The sequence below is a fragment of the Mytilus edulis genome, chromosome 14 (genome assembly GCF_963676685.1).
Source record: "Mytilus edulis chromosome 14, xbMytEdul2.2, whole genome shotgun sequence".
In the NCBI taxonomy this organism is placed as follows: domain Eukaryota; kingdom Metazoa; phylum Mollusca; class Bivalvia; order Mytilida; family Mytilidae; genus Mytilus; species Mytilus edulis.
In genome coordinates, this window is record NC_092357.1 from 28088619 (window position 1) to 28114522 (window position 25904).

Below are 25904 nucleotides of genomic sequence, written 5' to 3' on the forward strand. Positions count from 1 at the left end.
ACTTTTATGACCATTGGCGCTTGTTAAAAGGCATCAACAGCATATCGAAGGCCACCCATCCAACGTTCTAGAATGTTAATATCATTTATTCTTTGTCAAGTCTCATTCCAAAACATTATGAAAGACTATCAAACTGGGAGATGGGACATCTTTGAAATATCAGTTCTAACGTTGTTGGTGTGTTTTTGATTTAATATTCCAATATAAAGAAGGACACAAAACTAAGTATTCAAGAATAAGAATAACATTCATATTTTTGCAGGTCACAATATATTTTGAATCCAACGGTACAAGTCTATGGAAACACAATAATAACGAAAGGCGTTTTTAACTGAGAGATTGTTGAATTAGATAAACATGTTTTTACTATAAGACAAATAAATATAATTATTGCAGCTGTTCCACTTTGGTACCACAAATCTCCTGATTCAACAATTAATATATATTTCGAGGATCAGCCGGGTCAAAATCATACTGAGTAATATGTTTTAACAAAAACAACCAGTTATGACCATGCCTTTCACGTTATCTGGATAAAATATTCTTTGGTTTCTTTTGGCCACACAGCGCATGCTCTCTGGTTAGACTGATGTGTTTTAATGTCAGTGCCATACATAATTTAGTTATTAACCAATTGTGCTTGTCAATGCGTTACGCAAGATTGTTATTTCATGTCTCATTCTCTGCTATGTTCAAAAATTTCTGACAAATTTATTCCTTGGCTCAACAATGCCGCTCATGTTTATACTAAGCAAAGGACTAAACATGTGTATATTATAACATGGATAACTTGTACACAGCCTATGCAAGAATTAAATACCACAAATATATTTTCTGAATTATTAAATTCACTCTTTGGTGATTTAACCATATAATTATTTTTATAATCACAAAAGAGACAGGCAATAGTATCGGTTGTATAATCCATTTAGCTTTCAAAACTGCTGAAGTAAAATTGAGAATGGAAATGGGGATGTGCCAAAGAGACAACAACCCGACCATAGAAAAAAACAACAGCAGAGGGTCACCAACAGGTCTTCAATGTAGCGAAAAATCCCCGCACCCGGAGGCGTCCTTCAGCTGGCCTCTAAACAAATATATACTAGTTCAGTGATAATGAAGGCCATACTAATTTCCAAATTGTACACAAGAAACTAAAATTAAAATAATACAAGACTAACAAAGGCCAGAGGCTCCTGACTTGGGACAGGCGCAAAAATGCGGCGGGGTTAAACATTAAAATTCAGTTCAAGAGAAGTCCGAGTCTGATGTCAGAAGATGTAACCAAAGAAAAATAAACAAAATGACAATAATACATAAATAATAACAGACTACTAACAGTTAACTGACATGCCAGCTCCAGAATTCAATTAAACATCATATGAACATCAGGCACAATCCTTCCCGTTGGGGGTTTAGTATCATACCATCATAACTTATATGAGAAGAACATAACCCGTGTCATGCCAACAACTGGGTTTTGAATAAATGTGTTTAGTTCCGATGCAAAGGCCCTATAAGTGAATCAATATTAACGCCAACATATGCAATCTTTAATGACCTGACAACAGTATCGTAACTATATCCCTTCTTAATAAGTCTATTCAAAGGTTTTGTTAGTTTTTGAAGTGAATACTGACACCTTTGTGCTTTATAAAGAATATTTCCATAAAAAATTGGATGTGAAATACCTGAACGTATAAGAAGTCTGCATGTTGAGCTATATTTACGAATGATGTCCTTATACCGATGATAAAATTTAGTAAATGTTTTGACTAGTTTGTGATATCGAAAACCCTGGTGTAATAATTTTTCAGTAATACATAAATTTCTCTCGTTAAAATCTAAAGCATTGTTACATACACGAGCGAATCGTACAAGTTGAGATATATAAACACCGTAAAATGGTGACAAGGGAACGTCACCATCTAAAAATGGATAAATAACGATAGGAAATGAAAAATCATCTCTTTTATCATAAATTTTAGTATTCAGCTTTCCGTTAGTGATATAGATATCAAGATCGAGGAAAGGGCAGTGGTCATTGTTAGTATTAGCTTTATTTAAAGTAAGTTCAACAGGATAAATTTCTCTAATATATATACTGAAGTCGTCATTATTGAGAGCCAAAATATCATCCAAATATCTAAAAGTAATATTAAATTTGTTTATCAGATATCTGTTACGCAAACACGCTTCATACGCACTGTAATATGGATTGCAATATTTCTAACCGGACGCTGTTTGCAAAAGTTTATTTTGTATCCTTCGATTATCAATTAAACTCTGTATAATAGGATTATTTAAAATTGACATTTGAATTGGTGGTTATGAACACTTTTGAACATAACAGAAGAATTGCAAATTACTCGTCCCTTCTAATTTCATTTAAAAAAAAACCAATATGCCAATATTAGGGTATGGATACAAAACAGAACACAGGAAAATCAAATTATTACTTACAAACATGTATGACCCCAAAATATTTTTTCACCAGGAGTTTTAAGATGAAAATCAATTTTATAAACGTTCCGAGATACGCAAAAAACAAGGGAACAACACATACAGTAATTCAAAAACACCAGCGTACACAAAAACGGAATATTCCTGGCTTGGTACAGAACATCTTTAAAATAAGGGGGTTAAATCTGGTTTTGTGGTTAGCCAAACCTTCAGCTTATTTGGCACTGCTAAAATTGCCACTAAAATTACAACTTTACATGACAGGAATACAGCACAAACACACACGAACAGATAAATCAATAATTAAACAATATTTAAGAACATTACAACATACACACCACAGAATGATAACGGACACCTCCAATGAAATTACGAAAGAACACAAGTACACCACAAACAAAACATACACTGCGCTTCATACGAATGTATCAACGCCATAAAAAGTGACGTATTTGTTTAAAGTTTGTATTATCACAGGTACATCTCTTAAATAGAACAGATTTGAATTATTGAAGATACGTACAAGAATATAGAATTGGCTGTAAGTTTCTAATGGTGTTATTTAATGTATTTTCTATCATGAATAGAATATTAGAATTGAATTGTGTTTGTAATATTGTTATAATTTGTATTTTCTAACCATGTCGGTTCTTCTTATCAATCAAAACTGTGTATAAACCATAACCAATCCTGTAAATAAGGTAACTTAAACTTAAAATCATATAAATGACATACCTGATTTATTATCTTAATTTTTACATACATGCAGAAAATGTAATTTAAAGTATTTAAAGGTGGCGTACAAAAAAAGGCTATTCCGGAGCACCTGAGATCACCCCTAGCTTTCTTTGGTGGGGTTCGTGTTGCTTTTTCTTTAGTTTTATATGTTGTGTCATGTGTGCTGTTGTTTGTTTCTCTTTTTCATTTTTAGCCATGGCGTTGTGAGTTTGTTGTAGATTTATGAGTTTGACTGTCCCTTTGGTATCTTTCGTCCCTCTTTTAACATACCTGTATTACAAAGCAATTTGTTGTTAGAATAAACAACTAACAGGCTTGCAAACAAACAACATAAAACAAAAAAGCTGTCGACGAACTGTCGATTGAAGTACATAATTAGAAATATGATTTGATATCAACGTAAAATTAACTGTCTTGTGTTGATTGGGAATCATTTATGCAAATAATGTTTTGTGTAGATTAAAACGTAGGAGGTAAATAAGAAAACATATACATAGATACAGAAGATTTGCTTAATATTTTAAATGTGCGGGAAAGAAAAACGAGAAGTCTTTAATTTTTGATTCATAAGAAAGATATTTTTGGATGTATAGAAGTTTTAGCATACTAAATCGTCTATCAATGCTAGAGAACGATCAACATGTATATCTGATTATCACCCAGTTCACATTTAGATAATTTTCTGTATTTGCGTTGATCGAATCAAATGAATGCAGTTATTTTAAAATTTAATTTTCATTTAAAGAAAACTAGGTGAATGAGATAATAAAATTAAATCTGCAGTATATCACAGTACAGAAGTGAAACATAAGACATAATTTAAATGTACTGAAATAACAGAATTTATACCACAAATTATAGAACATACTACAATATTCAACCAGATTTTTAAAAGAGACATCGTAACTTAATACCTGAATGTTGTGAGTATCAATACCGAGACAAGTCATGTAGCACGATGAATTACTATTTGGCAAAACAGTCATTTACGAAAACAGCGTACATTTGGTATTAGGCAGACCAAACGATGCAGATGGTAAACCATAATCTAAGACGAGGTCGTTTTGACTCAGACACATAGTATAGATCAACTTATTTATGTCTAACGTGACCAGTGTTATAGATGTATATCAAAACTGAGAATACCAAATACAGAAAGCCACCCTGTATGACTAATATCTGAGTGCATTAACACTTATGTAAAGGACACACCTTGTTTGGTTTTTGGAGGCAATTAGTAACAAGGAAAACAATTCCAATCAAAATGTCATTTACTAAAAACGACGATCAAAATTATTTACAACAGGGGAGTTAATCTTACAAATGGTAACATTTAAATATCCCTGGTTTAACTCCCCTGATAAAACGCCAGCCTACAAAAAAGGTGGCGTACAAAAAATGCCAAAGCGAATTCAGTTATTCGTATTGGTGTCCATAAAATATAATGAGTGTCATTTTTTCATCATCTTTTTTCTTGGATCTTTTGAAGCGTAATGGACACACTCTTGTGGTTGATTTCATGAAAGTGCATGTAGTGTGAGCATAACGTATTAATAGAGAGACTATGTTACTGCTTAGAAATGGGAAATTAGTAATATGGAGGTGTACATCATCCCGTTTGGTCATGTTTTTCTACTTCAGTATCGAAAAAATTTTAAATGCCAAATTTCTCCTCTTTTCCACTCCCTCTTTTTTCCTCTTTCGTACCACATTCCGACATTGGTGTATCGCGTCTAAAACATTGGAGAGCTATAAACCTTAAAGGACCTACAAAATATTCAAATCAAGGTGAACTTTGCCTGTAAAAAGACTAATGATTTTACCAAAAAACTTTGATATAATTGTAGTACAAACTTAAAAAAATGTTTCATATTAGCGAAATAAATATATTTCAAAAAATGGGTCATTAAAATTGAAGTACATAATTAGAAATACAGATATGATATGATATCAACGTAAAATTAACTGTCTTGTGTTGATTGGGAATCATTTATGCAAACAATGTTTTGTGTAGAATAAAACGTAGGAGGTAAATAAGAAAACCTATACATAGATACAGAAGATTTGCTTAATATTCTAAAATGTGCGGGAAAGAAAAACGAGAAGTCTTTAATTTTTTATTCATAAGAAAGATATTTTTGGATGTTTAGCATACTAAATCGTCTATGAATGCTAGAGAACGATCAAAATGTATATCTGATTATCACCAAGTTCACATTTAGATAATTTTCTGTATTTGCGTTGATCGAATCAAATGAATGCAGTTATTTTAAAATTTAATTTTCATTTAAAGAAAACTAGGTGAATGAGATAATAAAATTGAATCTGCAGTATATCACAGTACAGAAGTGCTGCAGAGAATTTTGTCAAAAAACGAAAACGCTGGCTGATCTTTACCATGTTTACCACGGTTTACTTATGGTAACATACAAATAACCTCATCAATAAATACTGTCAACAGAATAAAATCACGATGTCAAACCTCATTCGAACAGAAAGTGTTAATTTGTTTTATAAAGATATACATTCAAATTTCGATCTAAACATATCACAAATGAGAACGCGGTCATGGAAGGATATTCGAAAAGTGCACTGCTGATCACAAAAAAAATCATTTTTCGGTAGGAAAAGATCAGATAAAACAGCTCAGTGTTGTATTCTGCCAGAAATTTTAAAACTCAATATTAAAAAAAGACACACTTAGACAAAGGAAACACTGAATAGTTGTCATATATCTCTTAGCTTTGTAGTGGTATGAGTTATGGAAGTATAAACATTCTATCTTTTAATAATTTTACTCAATATATAAAATAATTATTTTACAAGCAAAAACTAACACGAATGTTAAAATATCGGAATAGTCACTAAAAAAAATAACCAAATGTGCTTCAACGAAACGTCATCAATAGAAATAAAAGCAAATTTTTTTTTTTATAGATATGTGCATCAGTATAGCTCAGTTCATATATTAAACTTAAGTTCAGGGTAAACATACTACAGAATAACTTCTAACATTAAAAAAATTATCAAGTGAAATGTCGTTAATAAGAAGAAAAAAACTTTTGATTGTGAAATTCAGGAACAAGCCGGGTAAAACACAATTTAGATCTGTAATCCTAAGACGGAATGTATCCATCATCTGTCATATTTAAAAAAAATAACCAAACGGTTAATCATTCAGCTAGAAAATTAATATTAACAAGGCAAAAACTGTGATAAACAGTACTGGGCTTGACAATTGTTTACGAATATATAGATCAACCTCATAAAAATCACATACAAACTTGTATTGGCAAGCTAAGAAGGGAATAGAAAACAGAAAACAATACTAAACCGATGAAACTCGAACTTTAGTAGAACAAGCATATGCAACACAGTCACATCCCGTTAACATCATAAACTACACAAATAGTCCGGTTGATTGGTGAAAAAATTGTGGGTTTGATGATAAAAGCACCAAATTTGGTAGTAATTCTTGGTATTTCAAAACATATTAGCTATGGACCCACCTTACAATTTCAATATGGCGGCTTTTTCCAAGATGGCCGCCATAAAATATCAAAATCTGCTTGTGTAACTTATATAAGGTCAGTTTCAGGTTCAAATTTGGCGTGACAGAGGTGAGAGGTGTTTCAAAAAGTAAAGACTATAAACACATCTTGCAATTTCAATATGGCGGTTTTTTCCAAGATGGCTGCCATAAAAAATCAAAATCAGCAAATATAACTTATACATGTTGAAATTTGGGATGTGAGTAGTCCGGGATGATGGGTACAGTAATTCCTAGTCCTGGATGATTGGTACAATAATACCTATGGAAAGAGTTGAAATTTCAAAATGGCGGCGTTTTACAAGATGATCGTCATATGATTTTAAAATCAATACATATATATATAGTAACAAAGAGTTTTGTTTTTACCTAACATCAGTTACACTAAGTGTCCTTTGCTACATGCCATATTTTCAAACTTTAGCAAAACAACTTTCAATTTGACTCTCTCAACATTAAACGATTTGTGAAGAAATTATAGAAAATCGTAACTGTGTTACCCTTATTGCATAAATGTAGCCTACAACGAAGAATGACATGTAGATACTGGCGTTTTTCCAATATCTACACTAGAATGAAAACTTTTCGACTCAAACAGCTCATTTATGATTAGGTGGAAGAGGACATAGTATCAATATGTAAACATAATTGCAGTAATATGATGCTTGGCATGACCTGAGGTCATGCCATTAGCAAGGCTTTTACTTTTTCTAGTCAAATATTATTTTGATGATGCAATCAAACTGGGCAACTACAACATATTTATATGACTACGATACATGAATAATCTGCACATACCGATAATCAAAAAGACATGATGTCGTTTATGTACTAGTATGATCAAATTATTCATTTATCTAAAGTGATTGTACTAGAAGATTTCATCTATTCAGTACTTAATATGTTGATCCTTTCATGATGATGGTTTTACTACAACAGTCATGAACAATATTGTAAACAACTGGAGTTCAACTACGGTTAAAGAATTGTCATTTAGGAAAACATTTAAATATTTCGCAAAGTCTTTTCTCACAGTCATTTAAACATAAATAATGATTACTTGATTATCTTTTTGGCAAATATTCAGATGCACTCAAATTATTCCATTGAGACAAATACTATGCTATCCATTTCACAGTTACTTCTGATTTAGTGTTCAATAGTACTACCATCAACTCGACTAGAACCATTTCTTATTGTATAAGACCCTTTTACAGCTGGATCCAGGACCAGTAAAGGAGATACCAAATGACAAAATGTACAGTTTACAATGGCCGTTTATGTATGATCCAATTAGCCATTTATCTTCAATGACTGTACCGGAAGATTCCATATATTCAGTATTGATTACGTGTAACCTGTCGCGAACGTTGGTGGTTTTACAACACCAGCCATGGACAACATTGCCAACAACTACAGGTAAAGAATCGTCACACACATATAGGACAAACGTTGCCTTATTTCACCATTTTTTGTGTGTCTAACTTTGATAATTTGTCTTAACCAAATGGTTCGAAATGTTTGCATTTCTCTTTTATTCTCTGATACTTTGACCAATATATAAGGTGCCAGCACAACTGTTCGTACTATTATTATGACATATTAACAAGTTTTACTAGTATAGACTAAGAAATATCCGAGCACTTACCAAATATAACAATGCGTTTCAAACTTAAATACATTCAGTAAAACTGTTTTATGGATAGCACTCTGTCAATTATCTTGCCAGAAAACATGTAAGCTAATCTGGTAAAACTAGTCAATTATGCAACTCTCTCTGTACATGGTATATATACACAAGTCAACAAAATGATAACAAAGATGGATTGAAACAGATGACAATGAAAAAATTAAGTTTGTCTTGACATCATTCCACGCATTAAAACGCAATAAAAATGACCATCCGCATTGCTTAATGTTTCAAGAAGAGATAAAATATGTCACTACGAATCGACATTCTCTAAATACAATTTTGACAATTGTTTTCCTTGACATGTATCAATTATTACTTGTGATCATTCTTTCTGTGTTGGTGCTGATGCCAAATTGTAACAGTGGAATATAGTTAACATTTTTGTTTTGTTTTGGTAAGAAAGCTGTAATTAAACATAGTTTTACGTAAAGAGCAGATTATTTTCACAGGCTCTCATGCATCATGAACAAGATATATCCATGAAGTTACAGCATTTTTACTTCTCTGTCTTATACAAAGATCATAAAATAGTTTTAACTGAGGAACGACACAACTATGTGACAGTAAAAGAAAGAATTAATTAGAATAATTTGAGTCCACGTAACCTCTACTGATCTATAACATTAATGATTGAAGTAGACATTTTTATGTTAGATGGTTGAGATAATGTTCCTTCTAAGGTATAAAGGTTTTATTATGCTGCTTTTTATGTGGTTCATGGCATTTTCTTATCCCATTTATTATAGTGTCTGTGTGCTATAGCATGTGATGTACCAGTAACTGTACAGTTCTAGTGTTGTCAACGTGATGTGATATGATATGATATGATATAATACCATTTTCATATCACGTTTACAATACTATATGTAGATTAAGCAATGAGTAGATGTACATGCTTGTAAAATAATAAGGCAGAGCTATCGTATTAAATATTATTAATAATATCGCACAAATACAGCACATAAATAGGAAGTATTTTACAGAAATGGATATAAACCCTATTAGATACTTATCACAAAGGTATCAGCATTTTGTATAAGCTCATAAATATGATTGAAAGATACTCTAGTGGTAGATAAAAATGTGGAAGAATTATGATTCTTATTCATATTTCGCCTTCGGTCTCAAGTAATGAATTAGCTTAACTTCTCTATGAGGGGTGAAGCTTACATGTAATCTCTCTGTTTAAAGAAAAAAACTATAACCACCAGACCATAGCTGGCCAGTGACCTTGACCCTAGTATATAAGCACCTGTTCCATAATAACTTGTCATTATTTTTCTAGAGGGTGTGAAGTGAACACTTCACTTGAATTCTTTTTAGTTATTTTATTTTTATCTAAGATGTAGGGGAAAGTTACTAAAGTTACATTTAACTTGTCTACGATGTACGACAAGTGCTAATGTTTTTATGTTAATTAGAAATAATAATTTCTCAATTGTCTACGATGTATGACAAGTGTTGATGGAAATTAATTAAAAATTTCTTGTCTACGATGTATGACAAGTGTCGATGGAAATTAATTTAAAATTTTATTGTCTACGTTGTATGACAATTTTATATATTCATTAAGTTGTTGCCTTAGTACGATGTACGGCACATTTGTTACTTAAATTCATGCTCCTGTTTGTTAAACAGGTAGATATTTTAAAGTATTTCTATTTACCTGAAGGTCGTGAGTACTCTTCAGACTTTACACGTGTTTTTACCTTTACGGGTACACATTATTTTATTACAATGGCTGAATTTGATTATGCAAATGTATTGCTTTTGCAAGATGATTAGAATGATGTTAACACTTATAAGGGTGATGACTATGATTTTCATCACCTCTGGGTTGTTTTAGAAGTTAAAGATGATAAATTTAATAGGAAAACTAGAGGTATTTTGAAAAAATCCTCTTCTTAAACAGTTGTAAAACCTTTTAGTTTTATAAAAGATCATAAAGGCATTGCAATTGGAAATGAATTACAAAGCAACATAACCTGTCAAAAGTAAGTTTTAAAATCTAGTGCTACTTGTATAGCTTCAAAATCTCTTTGATTTGTGAATATTTCTCAAGATAGTGCTATTGAGATTTAAGATAGGCATGTATATTGATGCATTGACTCATTATTATTAAATGTAGTAGAATAGAAACTGTATGAATCATGAGGTTTGAGACAGTTTCTCTACCTTCAACTCCAGCAGAGTTTGTAGAGAAACCTGCTGCTTTATTTGAATTTTGCCATTAGAGGCTAATACTTAAATGAAGATTTAGTTCTAAATTTTGATCTGAACTACTGTAATGATACTATGCATGTACCTCCTTTTGGAGTTTGTGCCATGGCTTAAGATAGTCCAGTCGGAGCTGAATTTGATATGTCTTTTTGATCCTGCATTAAGGTTTTCAGAAGCCTTTAAGGCTATTCTTAGTGAGATTTATGGTCCATTATCTCAGCTTGTTTGTTGAACAGTTTAATAGTGATTTTGCTTGGAAAATCCCATTATTGTTTAAAAAGGCAGAAAACTGGGTCTAAGTTTTGTTCTGGACTTTCTGTGACTGTTAATAATACTACCATGTCAGTAAATAGCAAATCAGGAAAATATCAAGTTGATAGAAGAGTAATACTATCACCCTCAGAACTGTGAGAATCCTAGTGTGTCTAGGATAAACAAAAGATATAAATGGCACTGCCTAGACAGGCCCACTCTGTGACAGGTTTCAAAGATGCAGGAAACCCAGAGATACTTTATTAAGGGGTTGATCATCATCCCTATTGTTGAGTTGGCTAATATCTGCTGGTAGAATGAGCCATTGGATCTTGATAATACAAGGAATTTATTGTAAAATTCTATTTGTTTGTTTGACCATGGGTTTCTGGTTAAACGCATAGGAGATGCCCAGAAATTGATTTAGATGATAAAACTTATTTGTAATTCTGATGTGATAGTTGCTTTATCACTTTTTAGTTATGATTTCATGAAGCAAACTTGGTGATTATACAAAGATTTTAAAGCAAATTCTAGATTCCATGGAAGAGGTTCCAGGTCTAGCAATTATTTTAATCCCAGCTGTTATGGGAAAGGCAATATCAGTCTTTTAACTGTAGAGGCTCTGTCGGTCAACAGGGCATATACTAGTAGGCAATTCCCTTCATTGAGAGGGAGAGGTTTTCCAAAAGGGAACAGAGAACCTCAAAGAGGTCACATTTCTCAACCATTTCCTATATACAGAAGGGAACTTAAATATTTTGATTTGGAAAATGTTACTAATGATCTATTGATATTAGATTTAATAAGAAGTGGTTATAAAATTATTTTTAATGTTGTACCACAACACATGCACTAGGTACATCACTTTTGAATAAAAGACATTTCACCTTTCATAAGGATGAAATAATTTCAGAAGTCCAAAAATTGATAGCTAAGGGAGCTATTTAAGAGATTGAATCATTGGAAAACATTTCCTATATTTTCTTAGTTCCTAAGAAAGATGGGTCTTCAAGGCCTGTTATCTATTTGAAAAATTCAAACAAATTTAGCTTGTGGCTAATCAGCATTTTAAACAGGACCATTTATATTTTGTTTAGACGTAATTCATAGGGATGATTGTCTATATATATATATATATATATATAGAGCTAACATCCATAGATCTCACAGATGCATATTTTAGTATAATTAAGGATTATATTACTTATTCCTGATTCATGTGGAAAGGAGATTTATATGATATTTCTGTTCTTTGTTTTGGATTGGCTTCTGCATCAAGAGTTTTTACTAAGGTTTTAAAACCTGTCTATGCATTTTTATGAAAAAATATCACTTGAAATATATACATGATATAGTTTATACATTGATGATTCTTTTATTATGGATCAGAATTTAGATAGTTGTACTGTCAATACAGAAAAAATGGTGCAAATGCTTAATAATACTGTGCTTTAGAATAAGTTTTAAGAAGTTGGTACTCATTCCTTGGAAACACACTGTTTTCCTTTGTCTCATTATTGATACTGAGCTATCTAAGGTTTTTCTGACAGATGAGAAATAGTAAAATTATCTCCCTTGGGAAGTTCTTATATATATCTGTATTATAGATGATTTGCATCATATATTGGTCTTGTTGTGCATGCTTTTGATGCAGTATCTGTGGGAATGTTACATTGCAGAAACATGGCGAGAAATAATGTTGAAGCACTGTATAATTGTTACAGTGATTATTATCATCAATAGGTGAAATTTTTAACAATTTAAAATCAGAAATTGAAAATTGATTAGACCCATCCAAATAAGTTTTTCGATTGGACCAGATGCCTCACTAGAAGAATTTGGGATCCTAATTTGAAGAAAAAAATTTCTGTTGGTAGATGGAGCTTCTTTAAGAACATGCGCTCATTTCATATAGATTACTTAGAATTGTTGGCTATATTTTTCTTTTGGAGAGAAATATTTAGTCACAAAGAGTTATACAATCAGAAAATACAATTTCAGTAGCTTTTATAATGCAATAGGAGGTATAACCTCTTTGTCACTTGACAGGCTTACTACAAATATTTCATTATTTGGGCTTGGTGTTCAAGAAAGGACATTTTTATCACAGCTCATTATATTCCTGGTAAGAACATTTTGATGCTTATCGTATGTCTAAAAATTTACAGATTCAACAAGATGGCAATTGAAAGAAGATATATTTATTTTGTTTTTATCACGTTTTTATTTTCAAATCTGTAGATAATTGTTTCGTTGTCTTTTGACCAACAAGCTCCTTTCAGAGATGTTTGTACTTTTCATGGTCAGAATTAAGACTTTATATTTTCCCATCTTTTTCCTTGTTGGGGATAATTATAAAGAAAATTATTAATGATAAAGTTCAGAAGGCTCTTTTGATTATTCTTGTTTGGCCTGCTCAGAGTTGGTTTTCTTTGCTAAGACCAATTTTAATTTATTTGCCAGTTAAACTGCTAAGCATAAAAATTAGTAACAATGTTGCATACAGCAGAATGCCTTTCCGTCAGGAAAAAACTTAATTAAACTGTGTATTGTAAAAAATATAAGTGAACCAACACCTGAAGGGTTGATTGTGCAGTAGGGTAAAAACGTGTGTATTATATTCAGAAATCACTTTAATATAAACAGGAGATTTCAGAATCATTTGTAAAATATGTTTACACTTTATCTTGGAGACCATGCATCTATGATCAAGCATAATCAATATTTTTTGAGAAATTTCATTATTTGGTGTGTTCAAACTAATTCCTTATCACTATCTAAAAAGGATGTTATAGATTATTGACTATTTTGTAAAACAGAAGCTTTTCATATTCAGCATGTTTAATGTGAGTTTTACCTGTTCTATGTTCAAACAGACTTGTTTGTTTACTACATGTATATGTGAAAGGTTGCTTTAACCTGAATCTGCAATTGAAGAGTTAGATACTCTTTCACTTTGGAGATGAATTTAGTGCTATCTTTTTTAAGTTCTTTATATTCATTAGAGGATTTAACATTGAAGACTGTCTTTTATACTTGTGTCTTTATTTGCCTTGACTACAGCTGCCAAAGTGCATTCTTTATTAGCTCTAGATTTACATTCTATGTCTTTCATTCAGAGACATGGCACTTTATTTTTTCATATACATGAGTTTTTGAAAAAAAACTAGATCTGTTAGTTAGTCTACCTAATGTAGTGATTAAGGGTTTGATAAACCAAAACTTTGTGTTGTTAAGACAATGATTTATCATGTTTTGTGTACAAAATATGTGAGAGAATTCATCTAAGTCTTTTCGTAAAGTTTAGATAGTTAGAGAGAGTTCTTATTTTAGCCGACAATTAAGTTTCACTCATTTAGAGGAACCTCTTCATAAGTGCATTTAGCTTCAGGATGTTCTATTAAAGACATTATGGCAACAGCTTAGTCTGGACATAGGCTAAAACTTTTTATAAGTTTTTTAACAAGGAGTGAATAATATCAGTACTAAAACACTTTTCTTCGGTTGTAGTTACTGGATGATCTTGTGATTTTTGTGCTTTATTGAATGTTGGCATTTATATAAAAATTGTTTTTAGTTTGTGTCTACACTTTAAACAAGCTAATTCATTACTTGAGACCGAAGGCGAAATATGAATGAGAATGTTCCTTCATCCAAGCATATCTTGGATGTGCAGGATGAAGGTCATTCTTAGAATATGAGCCTGAGGCTCGAAAGTAATTAATTCCCACCCTAGGGATTATCAGTCAGACCCACCCTTTTCCAATTGGTTTTTGTATTTGGTCGACATAAACTTGCTTTAAATTATGACAAGTTATTATGGAACAGGTGCTTATACACTAGGGTCAAGGTCACTGGCCAGCTATGGTCTGGTGGTTATAGTTTGTTTCTTTAAACAGATATATTACATGTAAGCTTCACCCCTCACAGAGAAGTTAAGCTAATTCATTACTTTCGAGCCTCAGGCTCATATTCTAAGAATGACCTTCATCCTGCACATCCAAGATATGCTTGGATGAAGGAACATTTTATGTACATTGCTTTTTCAAATGTGGTGAAATGTTGTGCAAAGACTACATGGGCTGTTCTCGGTACACATTTTAAAAACTGCTGTGAAAATATGTTGTTATTTATATGTTAAAGAAGATGAGCAAGACAACATGAGCAACATGAACCCTCTCATAAAACAAGGGATGATCCCAGGTGTTCAAGGAGGGTCAGCAGTTGTTCTGGTTAAATAGCTTGATGAGTCATATCCAATATAATAAATTCAAAACATGTTGGTACATGTTAAGTAAACCAACATCTTTTTAATTTTGTTATCTTATATTTGACCAAATGTGAAAGTTTGAAATGAAATCAGGTTTCCCATTTCTGTTTGATAGATACCACTGCTTTATAAACTCAATTGTCGACAACACAGATATGGAAAACACATGAAATATAAGGAACAGATCACACAGCATTGACAAATTTTCTTAAGAAAAAAAATACTATGAATCGGACAAGGAGATGTAAAACATGTGGTGTGATCTTTTCCCATTGTTGAAGGCCGTCTGGTGAATGACAGCTGTTAATTTTTGTAACATTAGGTCTCTTGTTGAGATTTGTTGCATTAGCTATCATGCCACATTGTCTTTATTTAAATCATCATATGTGACTTAGATGGAACACAGTCAAACAAATCATATAGGCGTCATGAAAACGTTCGAATGTTTCCATTTATGGGATATCTTGCAAGCTTTGTATTATGGAAATAAAATCCTTAGAACGTAGTATCAACTACAAATAGCAATTCGAAGAATGAAATGAATATCAACAGAGCCCTGTTTTAGTTTAGATAAATCAATTTTTTACATTTTTGGCGGCCATTGTGAAATGTCCGCCATTTAAAATTTTTTGCAAAGTTTAAAAAACCGCCATGACTTACTTTAAACGTTGAATCACATTTGTTATGCTTTAAAAATATTAGATTTGAATATTATTTGCTGTCATTTAAAAATGGTAACTGAGATTTTGACTGATTGGCAGATATCTTTAAAATGACCGCCATATACGATTTTTTAGGGTGGGTCCATAGCTTAAATTGACTACCATATACATGTATATCTACCATTGTGCAAAGTTTGATGCTTTTATCATCAAACCCACAATTCTTCTGAAAATATGCACGAATCAGCTGGACTTAAAGCATGACATGGTAATTAGTATCAAGCTTAAAATACCCTAAATATTTATTTAGAAACATATTTATATTTGTCTTATAATACATCAAACGGATAACAGAAACCCCTCAAAGTAATGTACAATAAAACAGACCGCATAACCACCAACATTCATTTTCACAGAAAAAAAATCGATGCAATTCGAATATTTATTGCCATAAAATTTGTGACAAATACAAATATGTTTACAATATAGCTAAAACTCACACATATATGTATAAACAACAACTCATTCAATTACGGTAAATAGTCCAGTATCCCTGTACTCAGTTCTAATGGCGTTATGATGCATGATCAAAATGTATTTACTTGTGATAGTATTGATAGATGGAGTATAGAAACCATCCTCTTTTCATCAGACAAACCTTACTAGAAAAGTATTTGTCCTTATTGTATTTACAATTTAAAAAAAAACAAGATAATTAACCGTAGACAAAAAAACTGGACCAAGTAATCACTTATTTAAGAAACAGCATTCACCAACATAGCGTTGCACATACTTGAAATAGAAATATATTAGTTTAATCGTGTTATACATCAGGTTTTGACGCAGACACACATTGTTAAGGTTTAAGTAACATTAAACTATACACAAATAACTTTTGGCACAAAAAACTGAATAATACACATACATTGATTACTTAAAACTGGATCAAGCAATATTTTCAATTAATAAAGTAACAGTTTTCGCAAACATAGAAATGCGCATAATTTAAATGAGAAACATATATATGACGGCATTTCAAAAAGATCAGTAGACATTTAACTAAAATAATCAACATTTGATAAAAGATCAGAAGACATTTAACTTAATTAATCAACATTTGATAACAGAACAAATAATGCCAATGTTCATCTTTATAGTCAACAAATTCACAACGTTGTCATATAAACACAAAGTACACAATTCAATAATTTAATCAAACATGTATATAGGTACGGCTTATCAGTTTCCTCTTCTTTCATTCGATTTTTTATTTTCTCTTGATGTATTGTTCGTGTTATTGATATCATTTCGAGTAAATTGTTCGTTTTTTGCAAACTATTTTTAAAAGTAAACATAGGCCGTACGATGACCTATAGTTGTTAATGTCTGTGTCATTTTGGTCTTTTGTAGATAGTTGTCTCATTGGCAATCATACCACATCTTCTTTTTTATATTGCCATTGCACTTTTATATGATATTGTAGACCTAGACATTTGCAGACCTAGCTTATTTTCTTAACATGCTATAGAAATCTAGTATTTATTCTATAAGTTCGTAGCCTGATTACCGGATCTAATAAAACAAACGCTACGTTTTTGTTTCCTCGACTGGATTCTCCTCTCATTACCACTATCACTGAGTCGGTACATTATACTGGTTCTCTGATTAATTCTGTCAGAATCATCTGTCAAATGATTGCTTTCTGTTCTTTTCTTTTTTATACAAATTTTACGTAAGTTTTTGAATTCCCTTTTAAATTTTTCCTACAAAACAGTTTTAATAGAATTAAAATATTTGGAATACAATCAAAATAAAATTTTGTTAATTTTTGTTGTACATTGATAAGATAATTGTATTTGTTTTCAATGAATTGTATCGTAAACTGTGCTATTTATAGATTGCCATACGGTAGGGTAGTTGCTTATTTTGCAGGGATGTACAATAAGTTATAGTTGCAAAGTTCCACGTCGTTTGGTCTCTGGTACACAGTTATGTCATTGTAAATCAAACCTCATCTTCTTATTTCCAAAAATACACTCATGAAAAGAAATAGCAAGAAGCATACGCTCTTTTAATTTAGCTGAATTGTTTAGGTTTTTGTTTTCATTTGGTGTAATAAAATTCACGGATTTCACCCGTTCAAAATAGTTTTTTAGTAATCTTTTTTTTATTCATTTAAAAAAAAAATTTGTATGATGTTTTTTCCTTGATACTTGTACTAAACTAACTTAGTATGAATTTTAAAAAATCAATGACTAATTGCGTACATGAACACTAATCACATGATTTAGTTACTGCCCTACAACTCGTGATTTGATGATACATTTATGGCTTTGATGAATTGGGATATTTTATTATTTTTGTGTAATGATCTTTTATCAAAATCAAAGCCGATGGTGCTATGTTAGTACACATATGATGCATACTAATAAACGATGATGACCAAAATTCAATTTTTTGATTCAGTTTTCTTTTTAAATCTATTTCAGTTTTCTGTAAAAAAAATCTTAAATTATGTTTTACTCACGTTTAAAAGTCCATAGATAAAAGGATTGTAACAAGAATTACTCATAGCCAACCAGTCTGAACAAAACCAAATTATATTTATGTATTTAAATCTGAAAATACAAGAGAAGATACACTTATAATAGAACAAGCTTTAGAGTTTATTTCGACAAACGATGCAAACGACTAGGCGCGCAAATGTTTTGATCAATTGTCTCTAACATATGTTTGCAACGTTTACCTAAACTTTGAAAACTATGCACTCGCTAAAATGTGTCTAAAATTTGTCGTTTATCGTTTGTTCGTACAAACGCTTCATTTGTTTTTAACTTTAGCCTGATTAAAAGATGTATTTTTTCAACTTTTGTAATACTCTGTTTACCATTAACATGTTCATGCATTATTGAAAGTTCAAACAGGGTCAGTAAACACTTATAACATGCTGTATTTGTTTCCACTTTTGCGTAAAGCAAACGATAACAAACGGCACACAACATTACCAAATTTTGGTTAGAAAGAAAAACACCCTTAGTCTAAGGTTTTGTTTGTGTTGTTATGATTTCCCTTATTGTTGCGACGATTCAAGGTTTTCAATGACCAATATTCAATTTTCCGGAAGTGCTTTGAATCATACTATCGCCATTTAACCTGACGTGTTTCTTTTACTAAACACATTAATACTGCACCATTTTGCTCAATATTTTATCAAAGTTATATTAAGCGAATCTCAAAATACAAGTTGTTGAAACTAGTAAAAACGGGAAAGCCAAAGGTATAACAAATTAATTCCGGAAAACAATCATGGTCGTTGAGGATTGAAAATAGAAAACTTCAAATGTTATCTTGAGTGTGTAAATTTTACAGAATCAGTTAAAGCATTTTCGTGCTTGATAAAAAGAACTGAAAACTGGTTAATAACATCATCGGAGACTAATAGCCTACAAGCATAACATTCGACCCAGTGTAAGACATGCCATAAAACGGTATCAATTTTACTGCAACATATATATTTTGACAAATGTTATAATTAGTGATGATCTATCCTTAAACCCAATTCACTCTTTCAAGCGTATTTAAAGTATGCAAAAACTTCCTCCCATATAAACAGTTGTTCTAACAGAAAAAAAAAAATTATTATCTTGTCTTGTGTCATGTAGTTAAAGTGATATTTCCATTGTAACTGGATAATGATTGCTAAATAAACGCATCAGTAGTACACCGCTGTTCGAAAATCATAAAGCTTATATGTAGATAAGTAGGTGAGTTTTATGTAATCCTACAAATGAGCTGTAGGGTGTATTGACACAGGAACGGATCTGAAAACTTTTGAGTTGTCGCTAAAATAGAATTGAAATCCTAAAAGTAAATGTTTACGGTAAAATGAAATTCATATTTTAAGGTTTTTCTTGTCGAAAAACACACCTCGTGTTTTTGTACGATAAAAAAGGTTTTACTTGTGAATTATCTTTACCACCTCATTTTCTTAGTTTAAACATATTTATTTATAGTGGATTGGGAAACAAGTTTTGCAACTTATATTAATCCCTTTCCACTTTGCAGGTGCGAGTGCTGCCTTGTAGCGGCATAAGCCTACTCCTTTTCAAAATCTACAAGGGGTTTTCTTAACACCATATTCTGCTGGTTTGTGATCCCTGTCATTCGGAATTAAATTACACTCATTAAGAATATCAGTTACCTGTTTATTTTGGGATAAATAGCTGATACAAAATTGTATGTTTGAAGTGGTAACCAGCAGAAAGCAAAAAGGCTTACAACAATTATCAGCATCTTTACAACCTACAAAATATGAATAATAACAATCATAAAATAGTAAATTGAAATGAAGTTATCATAATATCATGCATGATATCACCAACACTGATGTAATAATTATCATCAATTGAATGAAAAAGCTTTAAATGATTATGATTTTCAGATTTTATACTTATATTCATTGTGACGATTGTGATGTCCTCCATATTAAAGAAATTTCTTTCAAAACTAAAAATCCATTGGCAGGTCGTATAATCGTACAGCCATAGTAGTGGAAGCTCCTGATGTGAACCGAATGGCTGTTATCTACTTTGTAGATTCATCTAGCTGACTTCTATGTTACATCAATCGTCATGCTATCATCACATTTGTATTAGTTTCATACGACTTGCATTGCAAAATAAAATTATTTCTGAAAGATGAAACATTGAAAGGTATCGCCCTATCTTAACAATGACTTTTTTTTAAGTCTGAAATATCCCCCATGAATCAAGATCAGGAAAATCGCTTCTGACGTACAAAATTTAAAGGTTATTGAAAGTGTCATATTTTTTTCCATTCTTTTAATGTTTGAGCTTTTTGATGTTACTATTTGCTAAACGACTTTTCGATTTGAATTTTCCATGATTTTATAAAACTTTTGTTTTAATTCATCATAATAGAGCCGTTCACAAAGCTTTCATATGAAATAACAATTAGTTTCGGAGTAAAAATATGTTGGTGTTTATTGTCAGTCTATTTGTTTGGTTATCATGTGATGTTGTTGATATTCCATACCCCGTTGCTGTAACTTTTATGTTTTCATTACTTCAAAAGTGCCAATATCTTTCATTTGATAATTGTTTTGAATATCAATTAGCCAGATAAGTAAATACTGTTGCGATCGATTCTTTGTGCATCAAAAATAAATAACATTTCCTAATTATATTAATGTAAACGTATTTAAACAAAATTTGTATTCACTTGAACGTTTGTTTTGCATTTTTAAAAATGGAATTTTTATCAAAAACAAAATAAAGCAATTACCCAAAGGAAATACAAATACAACGTATGTGTTTGAAAATTTATTTGGTTTCCGTTCGTTTGATGTGTTTGTATTTTTCCTGCTATATCTACTTATACTTCTAATCATTTTGATATTGTTCATTAACATGATAAATATACTTTCATGGATTTGTTTCACCTCATTATAATTTGACATGTTGAAGTACATTGGTCAATTAAGGGCCTTTTGAAGCTGATTTTGCAATATGATTTTAACTCATTGTTGAAGACTGGACATACGGTATAATTATTAACTTTCATGTCATATGATTTCAAGTGGGATGTTGTCACATTTTAAATCCAACCATTTCTTCGTATCTTAATATCAAATAAGCTGAAGCAATTAAAAAATACTGCAATAAAGACTGTATATGTATCATCAAATTTCTTTAGAAAACTTTGAGATTTTAACAAAACAGATATTCTCATCAATTAAATCTGTAAATGTTCTTCCTGAACGCAAAGTTCAGTGACTTTATCAGAATGATGCACCAAGAATGTAAATCAATACGCTTCAATGGACTTAGTAAAATAAAATTGATTTTGTTTTTTGACGATAATATAGTCCTAAACATTTAAATGTCAAATAAGTTAAACCATGTTAAACAAAAGTATATGATTCGTCCTACGCTTCAAAAATTTGAACTTAACGTGACCTTCACTGAACAGATGAAATTTACAATGTTGTATGGTTGTTTCATGGACACTTTTAAGTTTGTTTACTCGATGATTGGCGCCGTGGAAAATAGGGTTTATCCTGCTGTTCATGATTGTCTGAAAATGTTTTCCATTCATAATGTTCTTCAGAAATGCTTTAATACAACTAAAACGTAAATTAATCTATAGTTCACGTAAGATTAAGCAATACGTAATTTGAATGCGACTGCAATACACATTCTGAGGTCTAACAGGTTCATACAACACTCAACAGTAATACACAAACGTAGTCCGGCAGTAGGCGTAGATGTGAAGCAATACCTGTATTGTAAACAGATACAGCCAAATTGTAGGATAAAGTATTGCATATATATATTTAGTCAAAAAAATTATACAAACGTCATAAAAATATGTCCGTTTTGTCATGTTTGTGATGAGCACTACTCCTGTAACAGTAAGATGTCCGTTTCTAATTTTCGGTTTACGTGTTGAAATGTATTATCGTATTATTCACTAAATTGCGTTTTTCTATGCTGAGTTTTTTTGTTTGTATATAATGTATTATACTGTCACATTTAGGCGATATTTTTTTTAATTGATCGGTATTATTCCATTGAAATGTCTTGGTTATTTTGATTTGTGTGATCTCGGTAAATGTTACAATGTTTTATTTAAATGTTTGTGGTTCATCTCATTCATATGGAAAACAATATGATTGGTTAGAAAGGAACAGGAATCGTCTAAGATTTCGTATTAAAACTTTATACTGAGATGGCAAAGACGACAGTATTTGTGTCCTTTAAATGTCTAGATGTCGGATAAACAAATAACAATCTCTCTGGGGATATATTTCTACGTTAATTTACAGTGACAATAAATAGAGTTAATATAATTATACTCAAGTGAATTATGTTGTCCCTATTTAATCAAAGGACAGCGAAACAAAACAATCGGTCGGAATGGGGTTTCTATAACTGGCATCTGCTTTACATATTTCCCCAGATGCCTCCAAAGGTCAATTATTTGAGAACAACTAATCTATACTCGAACGTTAATGCTACTCCAAGTAAATTGAGTGTTTTTGTTTGTTTGAACTGTATTATACTGTCAAATTTAAGCGATATATTTTTAAATTGGTCGGTATTATTCCATTGAAATGTCTTGGTTATTTTGATTTGTGTGATCTCGGAAAATGTTACAATGTTTTATTTAAATGTTTGTGGCTCATCTCATTCATATTGAAAAAAATATGATTGGTAAAAAAGGAAAAGGAATCATCTAAGATTTCGTATTAAAACTAAAACTGGGATGGCAAAGATGACAGTGTTTGTGTCCTTTAAATGTCTGGATGTCGGATAAATAAATAACAATCGCTCTGGGGATATACTTCTCCGTTAATTTACAGTGACAATAAATAGAGTTAATATCATTATACTCAAGTGAATTATGTTGTCCCTATCCTATCAAAGGACAAAGAAACAAAACAATCTGTCGGAATAGGATTTCTATAATCGGCGTCTGCTTCATGTATTTCCCAAGATGCCTAAAATGGTCAATTATTGGATACTGGTTTACTTGAGAACAATGTTCTGGTGTTGTTTTTCATATCGTTAATAAACATATTACTACTCAAATTCATACAACCTTTTTAACGGGATGTGTTTAGATAACAAAGCGGCAATAACAGAAACATCATGATAAAAAAAAAAATTCAAAACGAAAATGACGAAATATCAAAAAGTACAATAATAAAAATACTCAGAGGAATATTCAAAATGGAAAGTGCCATATTAAATGGCAAAAACATAAGCCCAAACACATCAAACGAATGGATAACAAATGCCATATCCCGGACTTATTAAAGACATGTAGCAGATGGTGGATTTAAACGGGTTGTATACCTTGCAAAACCACTCACTTGTATGACAGTCGCATAAAATCCAATTAAATTTACAAACAATGGGGAACAAAATAAAAAGACATAATAGATAAAAATGTCTTAAATTGGGGTACAGCAGACAACTTTGTGTTATAATCTTAATCACTATGGAAAACAGTCTAAAATACTACACAGAAAATAAGAAGTAAAATAACAATGAAAATAATGTATTAAAAAAAGTCAAAAGCTGATTGTAAAGACAAATTGCTTGATGAGACCTTTATTTTCATCTATTTCTTGTTTTTATTAAATGTTATAGTTATGATCAAAACAAAAACGTAATTAACTGCCTAAATAAATATCAAGATACAATACAATTATCTGCATCTTTGTTTTAGCTATGTCAATTAACGTATAAAAAAGGCAAACTTCAAACAAAAATAAACAGATCTTAAGGACACAAAAAAACACCTGTTTGAGGTTAATTTTCATAGTATGTTAATACATGTCAAAGCTCAGTTGATCTTTTAATGAAACTCATTAACAGAGAAGGTAAACACGACCATATTATTATATTTGATTTGTTGTATGTGCTATAAAAGTATTATGTAGATGAATTATACAGAATTTAATTGTGTTTGACGCCTCGGTTTTAAATACGTGGTTGACTTTAATCATAAGCATGATAATAAGCAGCATCGCGGTATTTATAAACTTTTAAGAATTTGCAAATTTTCAAAAAACAGTCGATTGTAGTTAGCACAAATACATCTCGTAAGTAGATTTTTATCACGCATAAGTTAATATTCCGCTAAAAACAATCATATTGCTCATATTTAATTCTTTTTGTGTATTTAAGATACAAGTTGAAGTAATTAACTTTATAAATTTACAATATTAAAAAACATATACTACAGAGGAGGTGTGTTTGAATAGAATTTTTCATTAAAGTTATCGATGACAAACTTTACTGGTGGACTTGTTCTGTACATTACTTTAACAATAAGTAATGTTATGAGTATCTGTGTTATCTTTGTCTTTAACCAGTAAATCCTTGTGCGAAACGTTTAATTTAATTTTTCAAAAGTTTTGAAAAGTTCAAAAACAAATTCTCTGAACTGATAAAACAATAGTTTTAAGTGAACTAAAAGCGTAACAGTCCCTTTTTACAATAAATGATAGATAGCAGATATACTTGTCTTTGTCATTCGAGGATCGTAATGATGTTACTTGGATAAATTTATTGGTTTTGAAGAGCTAAATTGACAGCCCATCATCTCTCTCTTCACTGGCTACCATGTTTATGTTTGGCGTAACAAGGAATAAATTTATATCAAGTAGAGTCTTAACAGAGTACATATGAACCCGGGAACTCTTTGGTGAGGTTGATAGTATACATAAAAGAAACAGAAAGATATGTGACTGTGTTTCTCGGGTTTCTATTATTGCTTCAACGAAAGGATACTCTATTTATCTGCTATTCAGAAATCAGAACCTCTGTGATAACATAAGCTATCAATGATATTGACATAGATATATATAGCTGCAAAATTAGGTTTCATCCTTCATTTTCTAAAAATGAAAATAACTGTACCAAGTCAGGAATATGAAAGTTGTTGTATATTCGTTTGGTGTTGTTAAGCATTTGATTTTGCCATTTGATTACGGACTTTCCGTTTTGAATTTTTCTCGGTGTTTTTTTTATTTTATTTTACTCTTCAACCGACGTTTGGTTATCGATGATCTCGATATATGATTGAATAACTTACAAATAGCGATATTTAGATAATAATACGATATCTGGATGAATCGAACTGTACTAAACGATTTGGCTATTTTGCTTTTTTAGACACCTTTTAAAAATTGCTTCTAATTATACAGCGGCACTACGTCACATGATTTAAAAAAAATGAGATCAAAGAACAAAGAGCAGTGATAGACTGACACAATTTTCATAATTTGATTTGTAATACGATTTCATTTTTCTATTTCTTGTTAATAGAAGGAATTTCTTTTAATCTTCCCACATAGACATAAAACCACGTCGCTTACATTATTTTTTAACATTGACTTTAAACAAATCTCCAAGTTTATGTTTAGGAAATTATAATGTCTTCATAGTGAACGAGTTTATCCTAGTAAATACAAAGACATGAACAAGGACAGTATGTCAATGTAAAATCAATCACCGTCAT

General features: G+C 31.1%; 1 long non-coding RNA gene across 1 annotated transcript; it reads right to left on the reverse strand.

Moving 5' to 3' along the window:
• Window positions 1–16282: 16282 nt before the first annotated feature.
• On the reverse strand, window positions 16283–20155 carry LOC139503084 (uncharacterized). Its single transcript, XR_011659019.1, has 3 exons — window positions 20053–20155; window positions 18379–18469; window positions 16283–17614 (listed from the first exon to the last, which is right to left on the reverse strand). It is a non-coding gene; the product is annotated as an uncharacterized lncRNA (long non-coding RNA).
• Window positions 20156–25904: the final 5749 nt, after the last annotated feature.